The sequence below is a fragment of the Ochlerotatus camptorhynchus genome, unplaced genomic scaffold, assembly GCF_037179485.1.
Source record: "Ochlerotatus camptorhynchus isolate MF236.1 unplaced genomic scaffold, CSIRO-AGI_Acam_v1.1 ptg000077l, whole genome shotgun sequence".
Taxonomy (NCBI): Eukaryota; Metazoa; Arthropoda; class Insecta; order Diptera; family Culicidae; genus Ochlerotatus; species Ochlerotatus camptorhynchus.
The window spans coordinates 9,182,185-9,208,320 of record NW_027040567.1 but is presented as its reverse complement, the minus strand read 5'-3'; the positions used below and the strand labels follow the sequence as shown (position 1 = coordinate 9,208,320).

Sequence of the window (26,136 nt, the reverse complement as noted above, 5' to 3'; positions counted from 1 at the left end):
AAAGATGTACTACCCAAGTTTAATATCAATATATTCTATTTGAATTCCTATGCTATGAATCACTGTAGTAATTATTACTTACACATAACGCAAAAGCAATCAATAAATTTTATTCAATTTTCTATGAATGTCATGGTAGTCTAGGATCAGAAATTGAAATAAGTAAGTAATGTAACCATGTTACATTCGTTATCTATCAATGGAGACGCAGGGTAATCTAGTCGTATTGGAGTAATGAGCGAAATTTCTAAACATGATAATTTCAAAAAATCGTAACTCAAAAACGAAGACAAATACATCGCTGATTTTTTGATATGTTGTGTAGAAAAGCCTAAATTTTCAAAAAAAAAATATAAAAACGTGTTACGCCCATTGTCTACAAACCATGAAAACCATAAATAACAAATACAATCAAAATTCTTCGATACAAAACTCCAATATTCAAAAAAGTTTATATTTTTTCTGAATAGTATTTTTAATAACCTTTCTTTTGATATTTTGATCATTCAAATCGATTTAATGGTTTAAAAGTTATAATTTAAAAAAAAATGCAATTTTTGGAAAAAAATAGAAAAAAAAATCGATATTTTGGACCACCCTAACAGGAAAATGGTCACCCTAATGAGAAAATAATAAAATACGGGTCCAATATTTTTCGATAAGGAACAAAACTGCCAATTGTTACGAAATTCTGAGAACCACTATATCGTTTTGTTATGGAATGGCTGTATAGTGACATTTACTCATATATGAGTGGGATTTGCTCTAGGAATCGGTGGTAGATCTTACATCCCGTAACGTACCACGAAAAGGTGATCTACCCACGTTACGGGGCGATCCGAGGTTACTTTCACTTACAATAAGCCCCACATGTATGCATCACCGTTATCAAATGGATATTCGAACGCTTCCAGGTTCGAAAATATTCTTTTCAAACCTGGCACGTATTTAGCTAATGTTTTTTTAAATTGTAAAATGTATTTGGACTGGTCTTACCATGTTAATTTGATCCTTCAATCTATGGGTAATTTTGGGTTTTCTCTGAGCTTTGCATCTCATTTCGTGATGCACCTTTGTCGTAATTATTCCTTTAACGAACACAAACTTTCTTGCATTGCCATGGTCATCTGGGTGGAGGATCGCGTCTAGTGCTTTCCCCAGGAACAGTTCACGACCACCAACTGCCACCCGTCCAGTATTTAGCTTATCCAGCGAGGCATCTTTCATATTGCTCGCAATCTCCTACACCGACGAGAGACCAGCAGCCGAGCACTTTTGCAAGCGGAAAACTTACTGGCAAAGTCGGCCACCGAATCACCACCAAAACTCACAATGGACACATTATCAACACGTTCCCGGGCTAATTCACCAACCGGACCGATCTCTCAATAGAACTACACGCCGAAAGTCTAGCCCGGAAAACCGGGCCCCCGGGAGGCAATGAAAATCGGCACCGAACAATGGAACTGAATCTGCGTTGTATATTTTGGAGGTTAGATTCAAGGTCAACCGAGCCACTCCAGGCAAACACAGGCAAAACACGATATATCACTAAATGATAACTTTATGAACACTTGAAACTAAATTTTAGCACACACATTAACAAATTTTAGGCCAAAATGTGTTTAATTCACTTACGAAAAATACGCAGCAAAAGAAAAACACGTCAGTTTACAAGCGCGGCTTACTGCGATCATTAATAGAAGCAATAGAATTCACCTTAAAATATAATAAATAATTCTTAAAAAAAAAACAATTAATTAATTAATTTATCTTTATTAGGGAGGCTTTCAGCCTTGGGCTGGTTCGCCTCCATTAAAAAAAAAAAAAACAAACAAACAAACAGATGTGTCAATATTTACCAAGCCGGAGGCGGCGGGTTCGATTCCCGGTCCGGTCGAGGGAATCTTTCGGGTTGGAAATTTTCTCGACTTCCCTGGGCATAGAGTATCATTGTGCTTGCCACACAATATACAAATTCATGCATTGGTATTGGCATCGAAAGCTCTCAATTAATAACTGTGGAAGTGCATTTAGAACACTAAGTTGAGAGCACGCAATAAGTTAATATGCGCTAAGCAATAAGCTTGAAATGCGAACAAGAAGAAGAAGAAGAAGTGTCAATATTTAAGTTGAAATGCTCAATAAAAATATGAGGAAGCACTATGAATAAGTATAATCGCACCAGTAAATTTAAAAATATTCTTCATAAAACCAAGGGAAATGATCAATAAAAAAGATAAAATGTTCAATCTTTTAAATTTGTCGAACCTCTTAACGAAATCCCTTTATGAAGAGCTTTGAGTGTGTTGGTTTATTTCCTTTTAATTCCGTTATAATTGCTTATCTTTTGACAGATACGCGTATTTCGTCTACTACTTGCAGACTTCATCAGTGTCAAGTGATGTTGAGATGTTGAGGTGGTGTTGAGTACATGGTACTGATGAAGTCTGCAAATTTAAGACGAAACACGCATATCTGTCAAAAGATAAGCAATTATAATGGAATTAAAAGGAAATAAACCAACACACTCAAAGCTCTTCATAAAATTTTCATTAAATAAGTTGTGATAGAACAAATGAAATTTTCCACAACATATATGAACTGCTGCATTGTCACTGACAATTAATATGATTTCCCTTGAAGATGACTCTTGGTTAAATGAGCAACCAAAGTTTTGTCAATATCACCGTGTATGGTTGAGATTTTGCAGCACTAATAGGTGGATTAATTGAGGTAATCATCGTTTAAAAATAAATTCAACTGAAACATTTATTAAACTTTTGATTTTCATGCACGCACCTGTGGCCGTATCACAAATTAAACGAGAGCACACAAATTAAAACTGGTTTCCCATTTTCCAGCAAAATTCAATTCATTCCAACCGCAAAAATCAATTCCACGTGGAAACGACAAAAAACCAACAGACACACCCGCAAAAAACTGTAACTCTTTCCAATCACGCTCATTAATTGTGATGTTAACCACAAGCTCGAAAAATCCCGCTTTCGGTTCATTCCAACTCGAAAAAATAACCGCACGAAAAATGGAAATCCCAACGGCATAATTTGAGCGCTCCACGGATAATAAAATGAATAGCAAAAACGAAAATTTAAAAAAAAATGCAACAACGAAATTCTTCGTAACTATAAATACCCGATCCGACGCACGCTAGGCCGAAATATACTGGAGCGTGTTTGTATCCAGCTGGGAGTCACCCACCCCCTACTGCGTGTCTGTTGTATTGGAGGATGCGGGGTGAAACAAAGGGAGAAACCAAACATGAGATCCTTTTTTTTTTTGTAGCTATTTTGGGCAATAAAAATATCTGCCCCGCAAACCTCTTCAACCACCCAGCCCAAAAATACCTGAAAGCTGGAGGAAGCGTTGAGCTCTCCGTAAGCTCCACGTGGCATGTCGTTGAGATAAACATGCACCCAGCAATATACCAGCAGCGTAGAAATATCCGTACAACCGCCATAACCACTTGACGCTGGGTGGCGCTGGTGGTGGTGGATCTCGGCGCGGTGGCATACCTGTGCGAAAATCCATGCCGGATTTTTCTTTGTTTATTTACATTTCTGCACGTTCCGACGGGGAGTTGTACAATACTCTCTCTACCCCATCCATGGTGGCCGTAGTGCCGAAGCCGGTGGATGCAACATGGAAGGCAAAATAGCGACATACTCCGAAAGCGACATTCGATGGTGTGGCTTTCCATATTTGGTTGCGTTGCTCGATAAAGCTGAAAATTATTTGGTGTGATTTTTCACATTCACTCAGGTATGAGCAAAGGGGGTCGGGGTGAATCGTGTTTACAGCGAATATTTAGCGAGTTGTGGCTGGCGTGGATATGAATCTTTATATTAATTATCACAGAACTGATCGCTGATTGTAATGACGAACGTTATAGTTTATTTCGTAGAATTGGGGCACAAGGGTGTACGTATTGAAAGTTGTTAATTGTTTGAAAATTAATAAAGAACGTAAAATGAACTTGGACGGCAACCATGACGCATTTGCTTAATGTTTGGTTTACAAAAGACTGTTTGATAAGAAAAAGGCAGGTTGCGTTTCAATAAATAACAAGCAAGTTCCAGGAATGTGAATCAATTCGATTTTTTGCATTTGAATATCGCAGGGTTGTCAACAAACTACGTACCATTACGTCAGATTGTTGAGGAAAAACGTCCACTTTTAGTATTATTAGCAAAAACTCATATTTTAGAAATTGTAGCATTTGATCAGTATAGTATTCCGGGATATAATGTTGCTGCTTGTTTATCGCATTCTAGACACACTGGCGCACAGTGGCACGAATATGAATAAAGACGGTCAAAAATATTTTCTACCCTTTTTCGACGTTTTAGAGACTGAGTGTCTTGGAAGAAGTTGCTCATAATTATATCTCGCATCTTTTGAAATTCACACCTGAATAATATTTAAGCTAGTATTACACATCCAAATTCTAACTTTTTCCAGTTACGAGATAATGGTTCCATGTCTTGGACAAAGTTGCAGAAGAGTTAATTTTATGAACATTTGCTGAAGACACCAAATTTCTACATCATAACTCTGTAGAGCTATAATAGATTTTCTTTTAAGACTATCTTAATATTGGTTTTTTGAGTTAATTAGTGCTTTTTTCAAATTTGATCAATTTATCATGTTCTAAGAAATTGTTGGCATCATTAAAATATACAACTTTGCTGAATACACCAATGCTTTTCATTGACATCAATGTGATATACAGCCCATCAAGCGTTTTTGTGACGTCATATTCAACGGCTCGAAAAGAGGGTGGGCGGGCCCTGGCGGGGTCTAAAACTGGTTGTATTTTGAAGATTACCTTATAAAATAGTACTTCTGAAAATTTCAGCGTTGGGTACTGAGGGGTACCTAGCCAAATCTCGATTCGAAAATGTCAATATTATATACAGCCCATCGGACGGTTTTGTGACGCCATATTGAACGGCCCGAAAATATGGGAGGTAGCCCCTGGCAGGGATTAAAACCGATTGAATATCGAAGATTACATAATAAAATAGTACTCCTGAAAAGTTCAGTGCTGGGTTTCCTGAGGTATCTAGTCAAATCTCGAGTCGAAATAGTCAATGTTATATGTACCCCATCATGCGTTTTTGTGACGTCATATTCAATGGCTCGAAAATAGGGTACGCGGGCCCTGATGTAGTCGAATACTGATTGTATTTGGAATATCACCTTATAAAATAGTACTCCTGAAAATTTGAGCGTTGGGTACCGAGGGGTACCTAGTCAAATCTCGTTTATATATATTTAGTACAAGTTATAAACCAATGTGTGCTACGAGTGTGCTACTTACTCATGATCAAATTTACAACTATATAAAAAAATGCATTATCTTGAAATGTAAGCAATGGGTTTGTTCATCAACTGTATATTCTGAACTATGATATTTTGAGTATGCCAATATTGAAAAAAATATGTTTTAATTACTCCTTCCCTGACTATCTTCGATAATATTTGACATGACGATTTCCGTGAATCTTCTCCACCCACAATTTGAACAATTCCATCCAACAAAGATTGAATGAATTCATTTTGAACCACAACTTCAATACAAGTTGTTCGTGAAACAAATCACACCTAGATAATTTAATAAACCCTATCGCTCTTTGCTATCGCCAAAACGTCAAGCGCAAAATAGTCATCTGCAGCAGCGTTCAGCACATCGCTGAACGCTCCTGCAGATGACTATTTTGCGGAAATTTCAAACATCTATTGTGAAGTCACGTTCCATGTTCTGAAAAGAGGGTGGGGTGGGTAGGTCCAAAGTTGGAACCCTTTAGAACCGTAGTCAGAATTTTATCATTTATTCTAGTTTTCTTGAAAGTTATACCGATAGGTATTGCGAATATTTTAGTCCATATTGTATATAATAAAGGGCAAGGAATATACCAATATTATTAACTTGCATTATAATATTTGGAACTATCAACATATGGGTATCAATATTGCAATGAATGTACATATCAATGTAGGTACACTGAAGAACAAACAAATTAAGAACAAACAAATTAAGAACAAACAAATTAAGAACAAACCCATTAAATACATATCCAGATTAAGCTTAATAATTTAAATAATTTGCAAGTTCAAACATGTGTAGGTTAGAATCAATGATTCATAACTCAATACCCAACGCTGAACTTTTCAGGAGCACTATTTTCTAATGTAATCTTCGATATTCAATCGGTTTTAATCCCTGCCAGGGGCCGCCTCCCATCTTTTCGGGCCGTTCAATATGGCGTCACAAAACCGTCCGATGGGCTGTATATAATATTGACATTTTCGAATCGAGATTTGGCTAGGTACCCCTCAGTACCCAACGCTAAAATTTTCAGAAGTACTATTTTATAAGGTAATCTTCAAAATACAACCAGTTTTAGACCCCGCCAGGGCCCGCCCACCCTCTTTTCGAGCCGTTGAATATGACGTCACAAAAACGCTTGATGGGCTGTATATCACATTGATGTCAATGAAAAGCATTGGTGTATTCAGCAAAGTTGTATATTTTAATGATGCCAACAATTTCTTAGAACATGATAAATTGATCAAATTTGAAAAAAGCACTAATTAACTCAAAAAATCAATATTAAGGTAGTCTTAAAAGAAAATCTATTATAGCTCTACAGAGTTATGATGTAGAAATTTGGTGTCTTTAGCAAATGTTCATAAAATTAACTGCTCTGCAACTTTGTCCAAGACATGGAACCATTATCTCGTAACTGGAAAAAGTTAGAATTTGGATGTGTAATACTAGCTTAAATATTATTCAGGTGTGAATTTCAAAAGATGCGAGATATAATTTTGAGCAACTTTTCCCAAGACACCCAGTCTCTAAAACGTCGAAAAAGGGTAGAAAATATTTTTGACCGTCTTTATTCATATTCGTGCCACTGTGTGGCGGAGTTGCTATTTATGTCAAAGAATCAGTTCAATTCAAGCTTCGTACGGACGAAGTTTATGGCAACTGATTCTTGGGCATTACAGTTATACGTAGCATGAAGATGGGTAAAAACACCATTTGTATCATTCTCCCAGTTCTAGTGACCAGCGTTTTGTTGAAGTTTAAGAGAACTGGCTCGAGACATTCCTTGATTCTAGTCAATTAAATAGCTCCAGCTGGTGATTTTTAAAATTAATTCGAACTATAATTCGAACCATTTGAAGCGTTTAGCTTATTTTTTTTATAGTTGAAAATGCTAATTTCAAATAACAGACTAAAGTGGTAATTTTTATACGATAGGTGAGGAGATGAAAGTATAGATTTGATAGTTCCGTTAGAGTACGGCAGTGTGAAAATTGCATATAAAGAATAGAAAGCGTGCAAGGACAACGGAACTATCAATTCTATACTTTCATCTCCTCATCTATCGTTTAAAAATTACCACTTTAGTCGGTTATTTGAAATAAGCATCTTCAACTAGGTAAATTGTTGACTTCACGCAGAAGTAATACTATAAACATATAGTCAAAGTGATTTTTTTTTTTCAATTTAAAACAAACGGTAGATGAGTATGTAATGCTAATCCATATCAACTTTAGACATCAATAGTAAAGATTCAACCATGCAAGATCTCTGAACTTCTCGTGGGAAATTCTTTTAACTTCTCTGTTGTCGGAACTTCTCTTTAGAAAATTTCTGAACTTACCATCGGAACTTCAAGGAAGCTCTGTGAACATCTTGTCGGAAGTCTGGTTGGAGCTTCAGGTAACTTTAATGAAGTTCTGTGAACGCCAGGGAAATTTAATTAAGTTTTCGGTGGAAGTTCTGTGAACTTTTCGTCGGAAGTTCAATGAACATTTGGTCGGGAATGCTAGGTCAAAGTGAGAAAAAAAGGGGTAAAAAAAGCACTAAATTTTCAAATGTCCATAATTTGGTCAATTTTTGTCGGATTTCGTTCTAGTTAGGTATAAGCCATAGGGAATATTATCAACTTTAACCACAATAAAAAAAAATTCATTTCAGTTCACCACCAAAGGGTGTGCACTCGAAGTTCTGCAGCAAAACCTGACTGACACTCCTCCACGCGAGCCGCCATTTTGAGCCGCCATTTTGTTATTTTACCTTCAAAAAATTTCCAAGTATTCAGGAATAGTGGACAAATATAATTACCGAAACCGGAAGTTCGTATGTCTTTTCATTCTCCTGAAAAAAAATTCCAAAGTTCAACTGTTTTTCAGCCAAATCCAAGTAAACCTCCCCTTAAGGGATCTTCGATGAAGCTCTGTGGACTTCAGGGAAGTTCTGTGAAATATTCAGCAAATGTTCTGTGAACTTCTTTTCGGCTCGCCGGAAGATCAGTGAACTTCTTGTTGGAATGCTTGTGAATATTGAGGTGGAAAAACTACAAGGGACAGCCCTATGGGGTTGTACACAATGGTGACGTTGGACTACGTGGTCTTCAATAATAAATCGACAGTGAGCATGCATAAGGGCGAATACGCGATGATCGATTCTCTTCATCGATTTCCTCTTTGCATTGCTACAGCTAAGCGAAACAATTTTCTAGAATTTGTTCAATGCAGAGTAGTAACAGGTTGTATTGGCTATCAAAAGCAACAGCAAACGCACCGAGAAACGTTAAATCTAGCGAGTTATTAACAAAAGAGAAAATCGACGAAGAGAATCGATCATCGCGTATAGGCCCTTATGCATGCTCACTGTCGAAATGTTATTTGTTAACTACTGCAGGAGCTCGTGTTTTGTGTAGGAATAGGAATTTGAGCGGGGTTCTCTCTGTTTATACTCTTTAGTTTGACTATAATTGCCATGAAAAGAAACTTTTGATATGAATTTTAGTTGGGACATGTTCAAAAATTTAACTCTCTTGGAAAATCTTGGTGGCCCTGAAAAGGGCCTTTGGTAGATGATGATAATGACGTGTAGGCAGTTGGATCAGCAAATCGGACCATACTATCCCTTATTCTTTGGTTCAATGAATGGGCACTCGCAAGAGTCTCGGCTCGTCTGCAGCTGGATAGGGGTTGAACTGGTATCTGCGACAGGTTGGAAGGCCGCAGAATATCAGTGTCCACCCAGCTAAAGCTCAACAAGTTGGTCAATCTTAGCCTTCAGCCGAAAGACGCTTAACACTTTTTTCGGCGAATTTATGATCCTGTTTCACGTCATGATTCTTCTCTATGACTGTTCATATAAGTTAGTACTTTTATTAATTTTCCCTTCTGAGCTAAATCAAATGAGTAGAAATAAAAAAAAAAAGGGTGATACGGTCAAAATTTGGTCAATATCAACTTGACGTATTTCTTTCAATTTTGCATTTAAAAAACCTGAACACCCCTCATTTTGAAGGTGTGTGTGTGTAGAATGTTGCTCCACTCTTCAGTTGTCAAAATGCCGTCCAAGCAAGAAGAGCAGCGTATCAAAATTTTGCTCGGGCATCGCGAAAATCCGAGCTACTCGCACGCAAAGTTGGCAAAATCGCTAAAAGTTGCCAAATCAACCGTTACAAATGTAATTAAAGTGTTTGGGGAACGTTTGTCGACAGCCAGGAAGTCTGGATCGGGGGAAATCGAAAACCGGAAGCCGCTGAGACGACAAAGAGAGTTGCCGGTAGTTTCAAGCGAAACCCTAACCTCTCTCTCCGAGATGCCGCAAATAAGCTGGGTGTATCGTCTACAACCGTGCATCGAGCCAAAAAACGAGCCGGACTATCGACTTACAAGAAGGTAGTGACTCCAAATCGCGATGATAAACAAAATACGACGGCCAAAGCGCGATCCCGGAGGCTGTACACGACGATGCTGACGAAGTTTGACTGCGTGGTAATGGACGACGAAACCGACTACAAGCAGCTTCCGGGACAGGAGTTTTATACGGCAAAAGGAAGGGGAAAGGTAGCAGATGTTTTCAAGCACATGAAACTTTCAAAGTTCGCAAAGAAATATCTGGTTTGGCAAGCCATCTGTACCTGTGGCTTGAAAAGCAGCATTTTCATAGCTTCCGGGACTGTCAACCAAGAAATTTACGTGAAAGAGTGTTTGAATAAACGTCTGCTGCCTTTCCTGAAGAAACACGGTTGTTCCGTACTGTTTTGGCCGGATTTGGCATCTTGCCATTACGGTAAAAAGGCCATGGAGTGGTACGCCGCCAACAACGTGCAGGTGGTTCCCAAGGACAAGAACCCTCCCAACACGCCAGAGCTCCGTCCAATTGAGAAATACTGGGCTATTGTCAAGCGGAACCTAAAGAAGACCAAAAAAACTGCTAAGGGCGAGCAGCAGTTCAAGGCAAACTGCGGCGAAGAAGGTGGACAAGGTGGCTGTACAAAATCTGATGGCAGGGGTCAAGCGTAAGGCCCGGCAATTCGGATTTGGAAAAGCGGAAGCCTAACTGAATATTTTTCCTGAATTTTATACTAATTGAACTTGAAAAAGAAATTTAATTTGATTTTTTAAATAAACGATTTCACCGATTTACACGCGTTTTCCCTTGACCAAATTTTGACCGTATCACCCTTTATATCGGTTACGAGCTCGAATAATTTAAAATTCGATAAATATTTAATCTAATAGCTGGAAAAATCTTCACGATTAATCGTGAAACGAATAATTGGACTTTTAGACATCCCTAGAAAATAGTGTAATTTCATATTTTTGGGTGGTTCTTCGAAAATGTCGAAAAGCAGAAATGTAACCAGCGAGTGCAACCCAAGATTCATAAGTGGTGTGATGATAGTTTTCATTGCTATGACGACGACTGAATTAAGGGGCCTAGAAGCAGAGGGGTGGAAGTCAATTTTCTTCATCGATTTCCTCTTTTGATTACCATGGCTTCACTAACCTATTTTGCACTATTTCTGTTATGCTATTCTACCATCCAGAACAACAAACGTATCGATGAGTGTGTTTGCCGTCGAGTTATTAACGAAACAGAAAGTCGATGAAGAGAATCGATCAAAATCACTTGCACCCCTGTTTCCAAGTTTGGTTACAAGATTACAACTCTGGAAAGCATTTTGTGTGGTCGTTGGGGCGTGAGGTTCTGAATATGGCGATGAGTTTGCAAAATGTTACGCAATTGCATGCTTCTTAATCGCACACGCCCGAATATCGGAGGTGAATGACACTTCGACTTGTTTCATCTACGAACAACTCTCTGATGAAAGTATTGGGGAAGCAACAATGCTACATGAACATGTTTCGTTTAGAAACGTTTCTCTGATGACTGTGTAGAGGATTTACGTAATTGGTGGATTTGTTAGTTAGTTCAAGGTTTTTGGACAATGTTTAACATCTACCACCTTTTCAATAGTTTCTTGTTAAAAAAATATCGATGCGTAGAAATACTTTTGATCGATTGGTGATAAAATTATTGAAATTGGTCCAGGGACAGCTGAGTTATTAACGTTCAAAATCTTTCATAATTTCGTTACATGTTCCATTTTCGGTTTTCACAAAGTTTACCTCCATATAGAAATCACAGACGTAGTCCTACGTCAAAAAAATTGGTGGGGTTGTGTACAAGACACGACCGAATGGTTGACGTAGACTACGTTGAGATGTTTAGTGAACGTCTAGTACATTTATCTTGATATTGATTTAAAATACAGTAGAAGTAACTTATTTCCTCAATTTACTCCATTTCCTCTCCTTGACATGTCAATTTCCTCACCCTTATTAGTTATGTTTCTGTCTGTTTCTGGACTTTCCGTTAGGGATATTTTCGCATATGAAACACATGTCTTTAATCCTCCATTATAAAATATATTCCCTGTGCACACTTAATGCCCATCCCATCTCCGTTGAACATTTTTTACACGTTTAACCAAACGCTTGATCGCGGTGGGATACCTCCGGTGGGAAATCGTTCACAAGCATGTATTGCACATCCCAGCCCAAGTAACATTGTATGTTTTATTGAGGTTTTAAAGCACTCAACAAGTCTAAACCATGGTCTACAGTACCCTCATAAAACCAAAATTGTTACTTGGGAGGTAACCAATAAGCCCGCTAGTTTGGATTGTTGTATAAAGCTAACATACGACTAATACAGGGCTTTGGCGCATTATTAGTCGGATTATTATTGTTATTAATGAACAAAACCTCGCACCGTTCTTGATAGCAGGTATATTTTATGCTTCAAGCTGTAAACAAATTAATAATCACCGTGTACTATTTCATTATAAATTCTTACTCACATTAAACAGTGCACTATTCAACTGATAGTAACTCCTCTTAAGTCCTTGTACTCGGTCTAATTATCTGCAGAAGTAATTCACAATCATTGAGTCACTATTTCCAAAAGACTTTGCTATATCTACAGAAATATTTTTAGATCCCCGTGAGGATGAGTGGGACCCTCAACCTCACTACGTTCATCTATGTCCAGCACAGCCAATTTGGAGACCGGTCGCCGGAAGAATCCACCAGGTGTTTGATCCATCGCCTGCCTAACTCTGCCATCTCTGCCTGTAGTCACCTCCAGGACACGTCCACGTACCCATCCGTTTCTTCTGGTTTCGTCAATCACGATCACCAAATCTCCACATTCAACCGGCTTTGTCTCACCAAACCACTTGGTACGCCTCGTTAGTGTTGGCAGATACTCCATAATCCACCGCTTCAAGAAAAATAGTCAATGCGCTGCTGAATCAAGTCCCAAGACCCTCGGATAGTTTCTGCTGTTTCCGCAATTTTCACCGCCGGTTGTTTGACCCCAGTTGAACTGCCCATGATGAAGTGGTTTGGGGTCAACGCTTCTTGCTCCGCAGAATCTAGTGGTAGATATGTGAGCAGTCGCGAATTGACGATCGCTTCGGCTTCAGCAACTAACGTTTGTAGTCCATCGTCATCGAGCTTGGGATCCTGGGGTAGGTTAGTCATCGTGTTCTTGATGGAGCGTACCATACGCTCCCACGATCCTCCCATATGTGGCGTGGAAGGTGGAATGAACAACCCCTTCGTTTCCGCGTTGGTAAATGTTGTCGCTGTTGTCCTGTTCGATACGCTGAATTTGATCCCGCAACACCCGATCTGCTCCGGAAAAGTTCCGTCCATTGTCGGAGTATATTTCGAGTGGTGCTCCCCTTCGGCAGACAAAACGACGTAAGCAGGCTATGCATGACTTTGTTGATAGTTCAAACGCCACTTCCACGTGCACTGCACTTATAGTAAGGCACGTAATCAGGCAGATCCATCGTTTCACTGACGATCGACCTACCTTCACCAGAATAGGTCCGAAGTAGTCGACGCCAATATGGGTGAAAGGGTGAACACTTGGTGACAGACATGCAGACAGGAGAAGACCCATCCTAGGCACCGTTGGTCTTGCTTTATACACCTTGCACCATTGACATCGCTCGGCTACCTTTCGAGCAACAATTCGTAGCTGAGCAACGTAGAACCGTTGACGTATTTCGTTGACCACTGTTTCAGAATTGCCGTGTAGAATCTTTCGATGGTAGCTGTCTACGATGAGATTGGTGACTCAGTGATTTCTGGGTAATATAACGGTAAACTTCACGTCTACAGGAACCCCTTTCGCTGCAGATATCCGACCATCGACTCGTAGAACTCCTTGTTCATCGATCATTGGTGACAGTCTCCACAGGGGGCTTGACTTCTACAACTTTATTCGTTCATCCGCAGGCGACGTTCTGCTTCTCGTTAGTATTAGAACCTCATCACGATAAACCTCCGATTGTGCGAGTTTCCAAAGTAGAACTTCCGCAGCCTGCAACTCCTCTTGCGCCAAGCCTGCACCGCGGGTTTCTTTCGCTTTAAAAAGTTTACAAACCGGATCACGTAAGCGGTTGTCCTTAGAAGTCGGTTCCACTTTGAGAAACGTTCGAAATGTATCGGATTGTGCTAGATTTGCACTGCTTGGTGTAGGTAGCGTGCTCGAAGATCTTCGTCGGTACTATCGAAAAGCTTTTTCTGTTTCGGGCAGTAGTAGAAAAGGTGGACCACTGAACCAGCAGCCAGATTCTTCGAGGCGAAGTCCCTCGCCCCATTTAGTGGCATCATCAGTAACGTTTAGTTTACTCGGAACGTACCTCCAATCCTTGACATTAGTCGCTGATAGAATTTCTCCAACGCGACAGGCTACGAACGGTCGGTACCTTCGATGTTCAGAGCGGATCCATGCCAACGTTACTTCGGAGTCTGACCAGTAGACGCAACGGTTGAACTGAATGGTGTGACTTTCCCTCACGAACGAGAGTAGACGAATACCTATGACCGCCGCCATCAGCTCCAATCGAGGAAACACCAAAGCACATTCCCCCGTCCCATCCGAGTTGACTACCCGGAAATACACTACTGCAGAATACGCTGCTTCGCTCGCATCGACGAATACTTGGGCTTCCAATGAATTGTATAGATCGGCACTTGCATTTCGGAAGTAGCACCTCGGTAGTCGAACTTCGTTTACGTGTTCCAGCAAATCTATCCACCTCTGCCAAGTTTCGTGGATTTTGTCGTTGATGTGCTCGTCCCATTGGATTCCGCTCCGCCAAATATCTTGCATCATAATTTTCCCGTGTACTAGGACGCATGCCAGCAATCCTAGTGGGTCAAAGAGACAAATGACACACTTTAATACTTGCCGCTTTGTTGGACTCACACCCGTCTTGATCAGTGCCACGATTTCTTCCCTGAACATCTAAAGGTAAATAAATTTAGAAGTCATGATTTAGATGACTTCTAAATTTAACACTCCGAATACGATGCCTCCGAAAAACGTATAACGGCAAGTTTGCAATGGCATGGTTTAGCCATTTCTTAATGAATTTCAAAAAATATGGTACCTTTAGAATTCCTAGGGTTTGTAGATGATTTTGATGGCAAAAAATTGAAAATAGAATGGTCTGCTTTGTTAAAAAGAGAAAAGAGTTGTTACACGTTTTTTTTTTTTTGAGAAGTGTGTTTGTAGGGTTTTGCAAGTGGCGCAAGATCTGTAATTTAGATTAATAGGCACAAATGTTCACAATTAGCCAGAAAACAGTCATGGTTCCCATATATGGATCCTAGAGACAACGGAACGGTCCTCAAAAAATCCGGAACATCCTAATGCTATCACATTATTTATCCTGTGATTTTATGTAATTTTGGTTTGCAGCTCAAAGAGTTAAGATATTTAACTGACAAATGGCTGTCTACGTAAAGAAGGAGGAATGAAATCGTCCAAAAAACAGTATACGTAACGTAGTTTATGGATACGATGTTTCAACTTTTAAAGCATTATCCCTGTTAACCTTGAACCCATTTTGTTTGTATCTTTTGTCTCTTGAATAACCTATTCGAATAGAAAATAAAAACATTCTTCACCTAACTAGGGGAAAAGTTGACTTCGGCAATACCTTAACCTATTATCGTCAGGGGGGTAAACAAAGTCCTAGAGCACTCAAATTCGACCAATAGTTGCTCTGAAACACAATGTATCCACATTCCAAAATTGAGCTCTCAAGGACGTTGTTTACCCCCTGACGATAATAGGTTAAGGTATTGCCGAAGCCAACTTTTCCCCTAGTATAATGCGGCCAAGCTACGTCAAAATGTGCAACACAAGAAACAGATTGCACCAAGCGTAAATCCGCTCAATTATACGCTTACCTAGGATGACCCCGCCCTTAGCGAAATTTCCTTCATCAAACAAATTACCCGACGCAATTAGTCTCACCATCGACCAACCGAACAACCATCATCCATCGATCAGGTCTAGTGTAATCTAATTACACTATCAATCTAATTCCCACTCTCACTATCATCATCAGCACCGTCATCATCGTCATCTTGATCCTGGGCATCAAAAGCCAATCCACACCAATAATGTTCGATGCCTATAATGTTACAAATCCAGGCGGAATAGCCGCACCACGGACTACACAAGTTTGTGCGGTTTTCCATCAATCATCTTTCCACTTCCACAGCATCATAGCAGTATAGTGAGTGTGCTGCTGCACGTGCAAGCTCTGCCTTCTCAATGAGAACGCGAAATTGGACGTTGGGAGAAGATGAAATATCATCCAACCCCAATTCCAATCGATCGACATCCATCCGTCCAGTGCTGGTAAAAGCTCGCTTTAGCGCTATGTAATCCAGTGCGGTTATCCTTCGAGCGTTGGTTACTAACGAAGATTATTACCGATTCTAGCTCTAAGGGCGGGCTCACATCTCACAATGGAGCAGAAGCTTCGACAATTTCAGACGATTCGGAAGTAAATACCCATAAGTCATTCATAGACCTTTTGAACAGTAACGATGCTCTATCAAACATTGTTATCCAGTTGCATCGGATAACTGTTCAAAGGCTGCTCCATAACTGACACAATAGAAAAACCATTCCGCATTCCTGGTGGCATCCTAGAGAACCACGGCAACTTTTAAAAGCCATACATGTTGCACACATATTGCCCAGATGTGGACCGCAATCCCGAGACTAATTCACTTAATTCCGAGATGATTGATTGAGTAGACCACCGCTAACCGCAGACAATTCAATATTGGTGCTTTAGTAGACATGATTGACATTTCACCTTGCATCCCTCTCATGTTCGTCACATCAATTGCAAACTGTTCCCAAAAGGTGAATGTGTAAAATTGGATTACGTTAAGCGGCTCTCACCCATAAGCCATTTCGGAACGATTTATGACGGTGATGTCGTTTTAGATGGGGCTTCGAATCGATTTTCAATTGGTCGGATTAACTGTGGAAAATCACTGTCTGGATGAATTGAACACTTTACGCTGTTATCACTCCGTCGCACACCGAGCGTTTAAAGCACCGTAAACAGAGATTGATAGTATTATTACCGGAAGATTACGCCTTACTGCCTTCAAGTACTAAATCACTAACTATAGTCTCCATAATGGGGTGCAATAAGGGACTACTTTGAGAGTGTTTATGACACAGTAACCAGCCATCAACGTGGGTAAATGGCCAAGCATAATAGAACGGGACAATGTCTAGAAAGCCTGAATTGTGCCTTTGCTCCCATTCTGCTTATAAAAGGTATGAAATTTTATGGTGTCAAGTTTGGTCCGGCCACTGAGCGAGCAAGACGACCGGTGTGGTGCGGTGTGGCGTCAGTGTCTCATTCTTTGTGTTGGAGTTTTTTTTTATATTTAAATTGCCGGTTTCAACAAAGGGAAGATGGGGTGAGCCGTTGTTCGTTGTGACGATTCGACTTAATGGTATTAGAAGGTCACATTTGGTTGATATGGTAAATGATGAAAATGACCAACATGGACACTTTTATGAGTTATAGTTTTTGCTTTCGATATTGAAATTTCAATATGGTCAAAAAGGGTTTTAAAAACCATAAATCGCTCCCAAATGGTCTGAAACTCAAATATTCTTCAAAACGCCAATATAATCGAAATGGTCTTGAAAAGGTTGAAATGGCGTTAAGAAGACCAAATCGCCAAAATGACCTCCAAACGCTACAATGCTTGAGCTTTGGATTGAGCTTGGATGAACGTTAATTTCGTCCTTGCTACTCTATGACTGATAAGAACCAGCAAAATTGCTCATAAATCCAAATAAATAAGACTCGGGATAAGCTAACCGTTCTATATGCACATATTCAGAAGTTTCAATAATGTATTGTTATCAAAGACCGATTACTCTTCTGAATCTCCACGAATGTCAAAGAATATTTTTTCTTAGTGGATAGAGTCAAAAATCAAATCATTATCTTTTGAAGCATGGTGCTACACAATCAATTTAGCAAATTTAAAGGGGTCTGGGATATATCCCACGATCTCCTTCTCAGTAAGCAAAAATGGTCACCACGAGGCCACCGAACCCCTTTAAAATCACTGTTACCGTCTATGATGATGATAACTGGTGAGTACCCCGGACCCATCGACCACATCAGAACTAAAGGTGGGCAAAACAGCTCATCTGACTGACCGGATCAGACCCGTCCAGCTCATTAAGCCCTAGCAGCACACTTGTCATTTAACAATTGTGGTTACTTGTATGCACCTTATTTCAGTCACAATCAAGTTGCAGCAACCTGTTTTGATGGATGTGTGTTGCTTGGGAGGGGAGCTGATTCTTTTGAACAGCTCTTCAGCTCACATTGAAATTATAGAAATTTTAACACAAATTCAAAATCGTAAAAGAAAGAAATGGTTTTGGTGACCCTAAACCAATAGAGCTATATCCTAAAACTACATAAAATCTTAAAAGTAATCGAAACCAATAAATACGTAGCTTACAGCATTGCTCTACTTTTCAATTGAAAACGCCACTAACGCATCAACTGAACAACCACCGCGTAAACCAAAATGCACGCAAAATTGCCATATCAGTAAAAGCAAAAAATGTTTGCGAGAGAGCTATACATAAATATACACGCGATGATAGAATTGATGCCTTTTTTCATGCCATGCAATTCAGTCTACACAGCAAAATAATAATTTTGATATCACATCAAAGTCAAAAATATTACTTGCCCAAAAGGACAAAATTATCATATCATACAGATCAAACAGATCTAAATGCTCGTGTTAATTCTCCACAAAAATTGCTCTCACCATTCTCGGCTCAGATCCGATTCCGGAGCTGAATCGTGAAGAATCGAGAGAAAAAAGATCCGAAGCGCTGGACGGATCCGAGAGCTGTCATCCTGAACAGCTCCCAGTGAATCAATCGGGTCGATGATTCAGATCCGGAGCTGAGCTGTGAAGTGGAGAGCTGCATTTCGCTTTTCGGTGATCTGCTTTTGAGCGCATCTTCCGCTCCCCCAGAGAATGATGGGAAGAATAGATATTAAACATGGTGTAAAAATGTAAATATGTCTCTCTCCCATAAAATCGCTTGGAAGTTTGCTTTTACCGTTGATGCTATCGATCACATGTTGTATTACGCGCGCATCTTAGTTTACGCGGTGGCTGTTCCATGCGTAAGTGAAGTGTGGAGTCCTTCATTGAAAAGTTCCTCTATAAGTGACGGATTGAATGAATTAGACTTGTTATATCAGTGAGCTGATGAGCTGCGGTTCCTAAACATTAAACCGCGGGTTATCAGCTCACTTTAGTGAATAGAACAAGTCGGGAGCGGATCGCACATTTCTAATCTCTATCATGAGATATATCAAACAGGTTATATTGAATGCTGGGTTACTAGGCCAGGCCGAAGGTCACTAGGTCGAATGGTCTCTAAACCGAATAATACAGTAAATAATAGAAGGATAAATAAGACTTTCTACTACTTGAAAAAATCTGGAAAACTGGGAATCCTCAAAGACTTTTATTTTACCTGGAAAAACCGGGAATTCTCCAGGAATTTCATCATAACTCAGGAAATTTTTCAAAATCTTTTATTAAGGATTTTTTAAAGCATATAATACATTTCATTGTGAAAACATTTAATTTTCTTCGTTATTTTCTTCGGAATTATCTTCAGTAACAAAACAAATTCTAAAAATTCCGAAGCTTGAACTTTTTTGTTAAGGTTTTGGGATGTGGATATTTATAACGAATTTCAAATTTCAACAATTTTCTGGAAATTCTGAGCTTAAAAAAAATATACTTGGAGAATTTTTTAAGAGCTTATTTCCTATCTTTTTTTCCAAGATTACAGATTTGAATAACATCAAGATTAAGGACCTTGAATAATTTTCAAGGTTCATTAAATTGGTTGATGATTTCTAAGGAACTCATTCCACGGGAACTCTGGGAAGAACTCTGAGGACAACATCAAGTGCAATCTGCTTTCAAGGTAGTCCTGAGGAACACCAAACGTAGAATTTCAAGTGAAAATTGATAAAAATTCATTTGTATTTCTGAAGATAGTTCCTTAGGAATTCTGAGCATAATTTCAAGAAGATTCAGGGAAAGGGAATTAGGAGCATAATTATATGGGAATTTTGGGAAAATACTTCGAGAGTATTCTAAAAGAAGGATTACAATTAAATGTGAAAATAATCCCAGGAAAACTTCAATGGAAATCGGAAAAAAATTCCAGGATAGTTCTGACTAGATTTGGAAAAAAATATTGATATTTTTTGAGAATTAATGTTAAGAAAATTTTATGATCCTGAATTAAGAAAAATCTTCAAGACTCAGGTAGTTCATTTTATAATATTATGGACATGCACGAATGTCCAAGATTCTGAAACGTCCAAATAGTCAGAACAATTATCTAAGTGTTTAAAATCCTGAAAATATAACTGTGTAAGGAAGCTCGTCAAATGAATGTCTGGGTTAATGGTCCTAATGGCTGGCCACCCTCAGGGGGATAGTGCCATATCCAGAAATTACCAGAATCTTTGATATGTTGACTAAATAAATGTCAAGAACTGGCAACCCTAATGCGTGTTTTGTGTATATTGACTTAAAGTTATAAATTAACTACTCAGAACTTCCATAAATGGATCCTTGAACCATTTTTCCGAATTCATATGAGATAAAAAGGTCAGATATTCCAGTCAATGTAGTGTTTCTCTGTTTAACTATAACTCTATAACTGGTCCCTTCAATAGCGAGTTATGGAGAGTTGACTGTGTAATTGAAGTCTGAAAGCGTATTTTTTTAAGTTTCTGGATTTTAAAATGATTCTAAGTTCTGGATCTGTGTTCCAGATTTTGAACATTTTTGATAATCTGAATTTCATTGGAACTCTTCACAGCTTATCTCCGACACTTTCGTTTCAAAGAGTTCCCCCCTTTGAACCATCCTAAATCTTCATCACACTTAATTCCTGAATTCTCCTCCAATAATCTTGATAAACTCTAAACTTTTTCAATAACATTCTAGGCGTTCTCTGCAGACCATTCTTAGTTCGCATTATCTCTAGAAATTTCCTAGAAATCACTCTACAGTTGAATAATTCCCTGTAACTAGTTAGAATTCCCATGACATTACCTTAATTTGTATCCATTTTATAAAAAAAAATGTATTTGGAATATTCTGGATTATATTCTTGCTAAGTCCTTCACAATTACCTTGGCACTCTTCTCATGATTATCTGATAATTTGTTCCAAAACTGTTTTGAGGTAAGGTCTGAATTATGTTGGAATTATCTTCAGAATTTACAAAGTACTCTATCAACACTATCTTGAAATTCTCCCAGAAATTGTTAGATGTTCTTCTCACAGAATTCCTTTTGATTCCTTAAAATCTTTCGTGAACAACAAAAATCGTCAGTATTCCATTGAAATTATCCTCACGATTCCCTTCTAAATTCTCATACACATACCCATGGAATGCATCTCAGATTTCCTTGCAAATACTCCGAGCAATTACTATAATTTGTCAACAATGTTCCTTTAAACTCATCTAAAGAATTTTCTATGATTTATCTTTAAAATTTTTCTTTCTCCACACAATTTCCAGGCAATTTTAATGGAACTAAGAATTACTAAAGAATTATTTTACAATTATGATGGAACTTTTACTTAGAATCAACTTGGATTTCTCCTATGGATTCACAAGGAATTCGTCTAACATTTCCCTTTCATAATTAACTTAAAATTCTTAAATTCTAATACAATTTGAATTGTGAAGTAATTCAGAATGCTAAGGTAACTCAGAATTATCAAATGGCTTTTAAATTCCACTTTTAAAATCTTATGAATTATCCTCAAAAATCTCACAAACTTGAATCCTGAAAGTTGGTTAAGATTCTAAAACTTTTATTGTTTTCAATCCTGAACAATTTTTAGTTTCTCTAAGTTGCATCTAGATTAACATCCGAAGTCCCCTAAGCTCCAGCCAGGTAATCCTGTTTGGGATGGCCATTTTAGCTTGGGTCTTGCCCTGCATGCATGGTACGATAAAATTTCGCCATCATTCTGAATTCAACATGCAGCTGTCCGTAAGCAGAGAAACTTATGCAAAATCCGCGGGAATAATAGAGTCTCCTTCCAACAAAACGAATAGCGAAATTCTCAATACACGTTAAGCTTTCTACGGGATAGTTTGCATGAATTTGACGCGCTCTTTTCAAAGAAAGTATGTTTTTTGCAGTGTTTGTATGGACTTCGGATGTGAATATAAATCCATATATAGAGATACCAGACATATTTTGCAGTGTCAGGTACTCTATGTTGCAGTCGTGAAAAGGATTTCTAGGATTTTTCACTGCACTGTCCTCTGTGAACACCTAACGGAAAAAATAGTATGCGTAAGATCCGATAGATGTCACCGTCAACAACAGCAGAGACATCAGATAGAAAATGAATGCAGAAGCTTGACGGAATGTTTTTTTTTTTTCAATTCTCTGATTCGACAATATTTGGTCCCTGCAATAACGAGATATAATAGCACCATGTGAACGCAATTTTGCATGTTAAAAAAAAACTTCAGTACAAATTTATGCCAACTTCTCTTTTTTTATTGGTTCTCAAATGATTTAAATAAATTTCATGCCACGTGCTGTTTCATAGATGACTTTGAAATGTTTAAGAATAACCCTTTTCAAGTAATGATGTGTCCCTGAAAAGGGCTTTTTGTTGAGTGGCATTGGTTCTGAAAAGAACCGAGATTGTTGTGGTTTGACATAATTTTTCATTTCAATGTCTGTATTGAATATTTCGGTAAGTCTCTAGTTTTTGTTAAAGTTTCCTTGCAAAATGCTATTTCAACTCGGCACCTCTTAACACTACGGCCTAATATCAGGGGGGGTTAAATGTAGTCTTAGGGTGTTTCTTTATTTTTGCAAAGCGATACTCTGGAAAGTGATGCACCATCATACAAACAAATCAATAGTCATTAATGACCCAAGAGTGTTAAAGTAACTATAATAATAAAAAAAGTAAAACATGGGATGCATAATAACTTTTCATTTAATCCATAGGCTACCAGAAACGGGTTTTCATTTAATATCTAAGATTTATCCCAGAACCTATGACTTTCGATTCAATTTAATTTTTTTTTTGTACTGAAGCGTCACGAAATATATTATAGAATACTCACCAACGTTTAGCAAAGAGAACCAATCAAGATCTTCAATCCTTCTTCAGTCAACTAATTCGTGTTTAGAGATGGAATAATAAATGATTGTTCCGCTAGATTAGTTTCCTCTAACGGAACATATAAATTGTTCAATTCCGCCCACGTTGTATGACCGAAACTGTCCCTAACATTCACGTTTTCACTTCTCATATTACTACTGAGCTACACAAAAATCATTTGATGGTGAAGAAGCCGCATCGACTGATGAGAACTTATAGTCATCTTTCAATTTGGAATCGAATTCCGGTGCCGACGAATCGCCATTGTTCACCGACCCAAAATCCCACTTAATTAGACGGCGCACTGTAGGCGTCCTGCAAAATAGCCAATTTTCCACGAACACCACGGCGAGCCAGACGACCGATGGCGGTTATCTCGAAGAACTTTGCGATGACGCTTGGCGCCTCCTTTACCAGACCTTTTCCTCCTTTGCCACGACCAGTCAATTGTTGCTTGTTAGGTGTGAAGGAGTGGACTAGCCACCACCTTCCTACTGCTGCTATTGCTGTTCACCACGCCGTCCGAAGCGAAAATGAGCTAATGCCATACAGCAGCGCTGTTTTATATCTTTTCAGGTTAAAGCAGAATGATGTGCAACCAAGAGGTATAAAAGCTACAAAGACTCCTCCCATTATGAGTAGTTTGCTATCAAGTAGCGACACTGGCTCTTTTCCTTTTGCGTACACGGCGAATGAGAACGACCCAAATTTGAGTTTAGTTCACTCATAATCGCCAAAAGTGCAGGAACTCAGCGATGAGTAAATTTGTCTCATGGTTTCCTGTGGAAAACCTAAAAAATCTGCCATAAAATGAGGAAATTGACGAAAATTTTATTCAGTCTCGGAATAGTACTAATAGACTGAGTGAATCCAATCTTTACTTTTCTCATATTCGGAAATTTTTCCCAGGAAAATCCTGGAAATTCTGGGAATCCATGAGGCAAATTTACTCATTGCTGAGTTCTCATTCGTCGTTATATCACCTTGAAAGATATCGGCGCCGGTGGTTAGCGTGATTACCTCTCACCCCAGCAGGCCTGGGTCCAATCTCAGTCGGCGCCACCGGCATGTTCTAAGGCATAACATCTCTGATCACGCCTTCCTTCAGGAAGTAAAGCCGTTGGTCCCCGGTTGAGTTGATGGCCGATTGCTAGGGTCCAGGTATGGGAGCTGCCTCCCTGGCGTCGGTAGCATTGGAGCTCAGTACGGAAAACAAATCTCGCGTCACTTTTCAATAGGTCCTATCTACATTGATCGATTCTCTTCATCGACACTCTTCCATCGAAAATATCCGGCCGTGGCGATTCAAAGTTGATCAAGGTTGATCAAAATAATTTGTACCCCTGCTTTCAGTTTGATTACATGAGCATTTTGTGTGGTCGTTGGTTCTGAATATAGACAAACAGGCAGATGAATTCTATTCCTACTCTTCACTGTAATCGATGCGTAGCCATATTTCTGATAGATTGGTGATAAAATTATTGAGGGGCAGCTGAGTTATAAACGTTCAAAATTTTTCTTAATTTGTTACATGTTCCATTTTCGGTTTTCACAAAGTGTACCCCCATATAGAAATCAAAGACGTAGTCCTACGTAAAATACCTTATTTGGCAAACAATTTGAACGTGTGGCCGAATGAGTACATCTTTCGTCACTATAGGCACAATCAACAAGGAGATTTACCAGAAAGAGTGCCTGCAGAAGCGATTGCTACTCTTCATCAACAGCCACAAAAAACCCTTTGTTCTGGCCCGATTTGGCGTCGTGCCATTATGCTACCCAAGTAACAATTCTGCAATCATTTGGCATCCACTCTGATTTGTGATGGTTTTATAATGGCAATGAATAATCCATATAGTCCATCCATAAATACAGCATTTCTCAGTGTAAAACGTTCCTGCTTAGTAGTTCACCTGTCCGCTGTTTTAAAAACCTTGTACAGTCTGGCGAGAAGTCAAAAACTGTCTTGTTTTAAAATGAAATTTAAAGTAGTTCTCAATCCCACCATAAAACTGTTCTATAAATCAATCATAAACTTCGTTAGCATTTTTTTATTAATGTCTTGATAAAATACTCTATAAACCTGTTCTATCATTATAAAAGCAATCATAAAAACCATTAGGTTTTAAATGAGAGTAAAAGGTATATATTGTTGCCTTTAAGGCTTTTAAAAGTGTGTCATAAAATCTCCTCTGTTTACAAATTGAACTTTAAGGATGGATCCTCATAGTGAATAAAAACCAAATCGCGAAGGATAAACGAAGTTGGAGGGAAAATTCAAGCGATGCTTACGACCGAAGGGAAGTCGATTTCAGTCAAATCTAGTTCTTTAGAAGAACCAGTACGTCCGGCGGAACGGGTACCATCAACGACTGAGCATCTGGTGGAGAAGAGTGAAGTGAGCGTGGTCCTCAAATTCATAAAACAGCCTGAAAACAGACCAGCCTTCTCCAGATCTTGCGAATAGATGAAGATCGGAATAACTTGCGTCAGTACTGACAGCAAATCACTGAAACTGTCAGTTAGCGGACACTAGTTGGTTTCCGATCCATAGCTGCGATTTTATTCGGCGAAGGGGTCATCACTTGGAAAAAAATTCATTCAACCGTACATTCCTGCATCGTTTGATGGTGCACTTCCAGAAGCATCCGGAGGAAGGGGATCTTTTCGGGAATGATCGAGGTTACAGCTGTGCGAAATGCGAAATGTTGTGAACACTTTCTGAGTAACTACTTCCAAGCCATCGGGAGAGAATCGCCTGGAAGAACGCTGAATCGCACAGCGCAACTATCGAAAGATCAACAAACTTTGACGTTTAACATTTTGTAGGCAACATTGCCACCATAAATCTGAACGGGTTAGGATCAATCAAAATGGCTTTAGATAAATACCATTCAGTCTACAAGTTTTCTTCATAAAAGCCATTTCAAAACCTTGTGAATTTGTTAAGGATTTCTTGAAAGCAAAATAACTTTGTCACAAATGGCCTCCGCCATATTACAATTATTTTGTTTGTGTTTTACAATCTTCGATTTTCAATCTATATTTCCTTAGATATAACTTTATTCAAGTTAATTTAGCAATGAGAAAATATTTAGAATGCTAAAATCATGATTAACAAAAATCTTGGCTAAGCTTAATGATCGATCTGAAGAATAGATA

At 38.8% G+C, this 26,136-nt stretch overlaps 1 protein-coding gene across 2 annotated transcripts in view; it reads right to left on the bottom strand.

Annotated features, from left to right (window-relative positions):
* Nucleotides 1–26,136, bottom strand: part of LRP1 (LDL receptor protein 1) — a 529,790-nt gene that overhangs the window by 197,991 nt on the left and 305,663 nt on the right. The window lies entirely within an intron of this gene.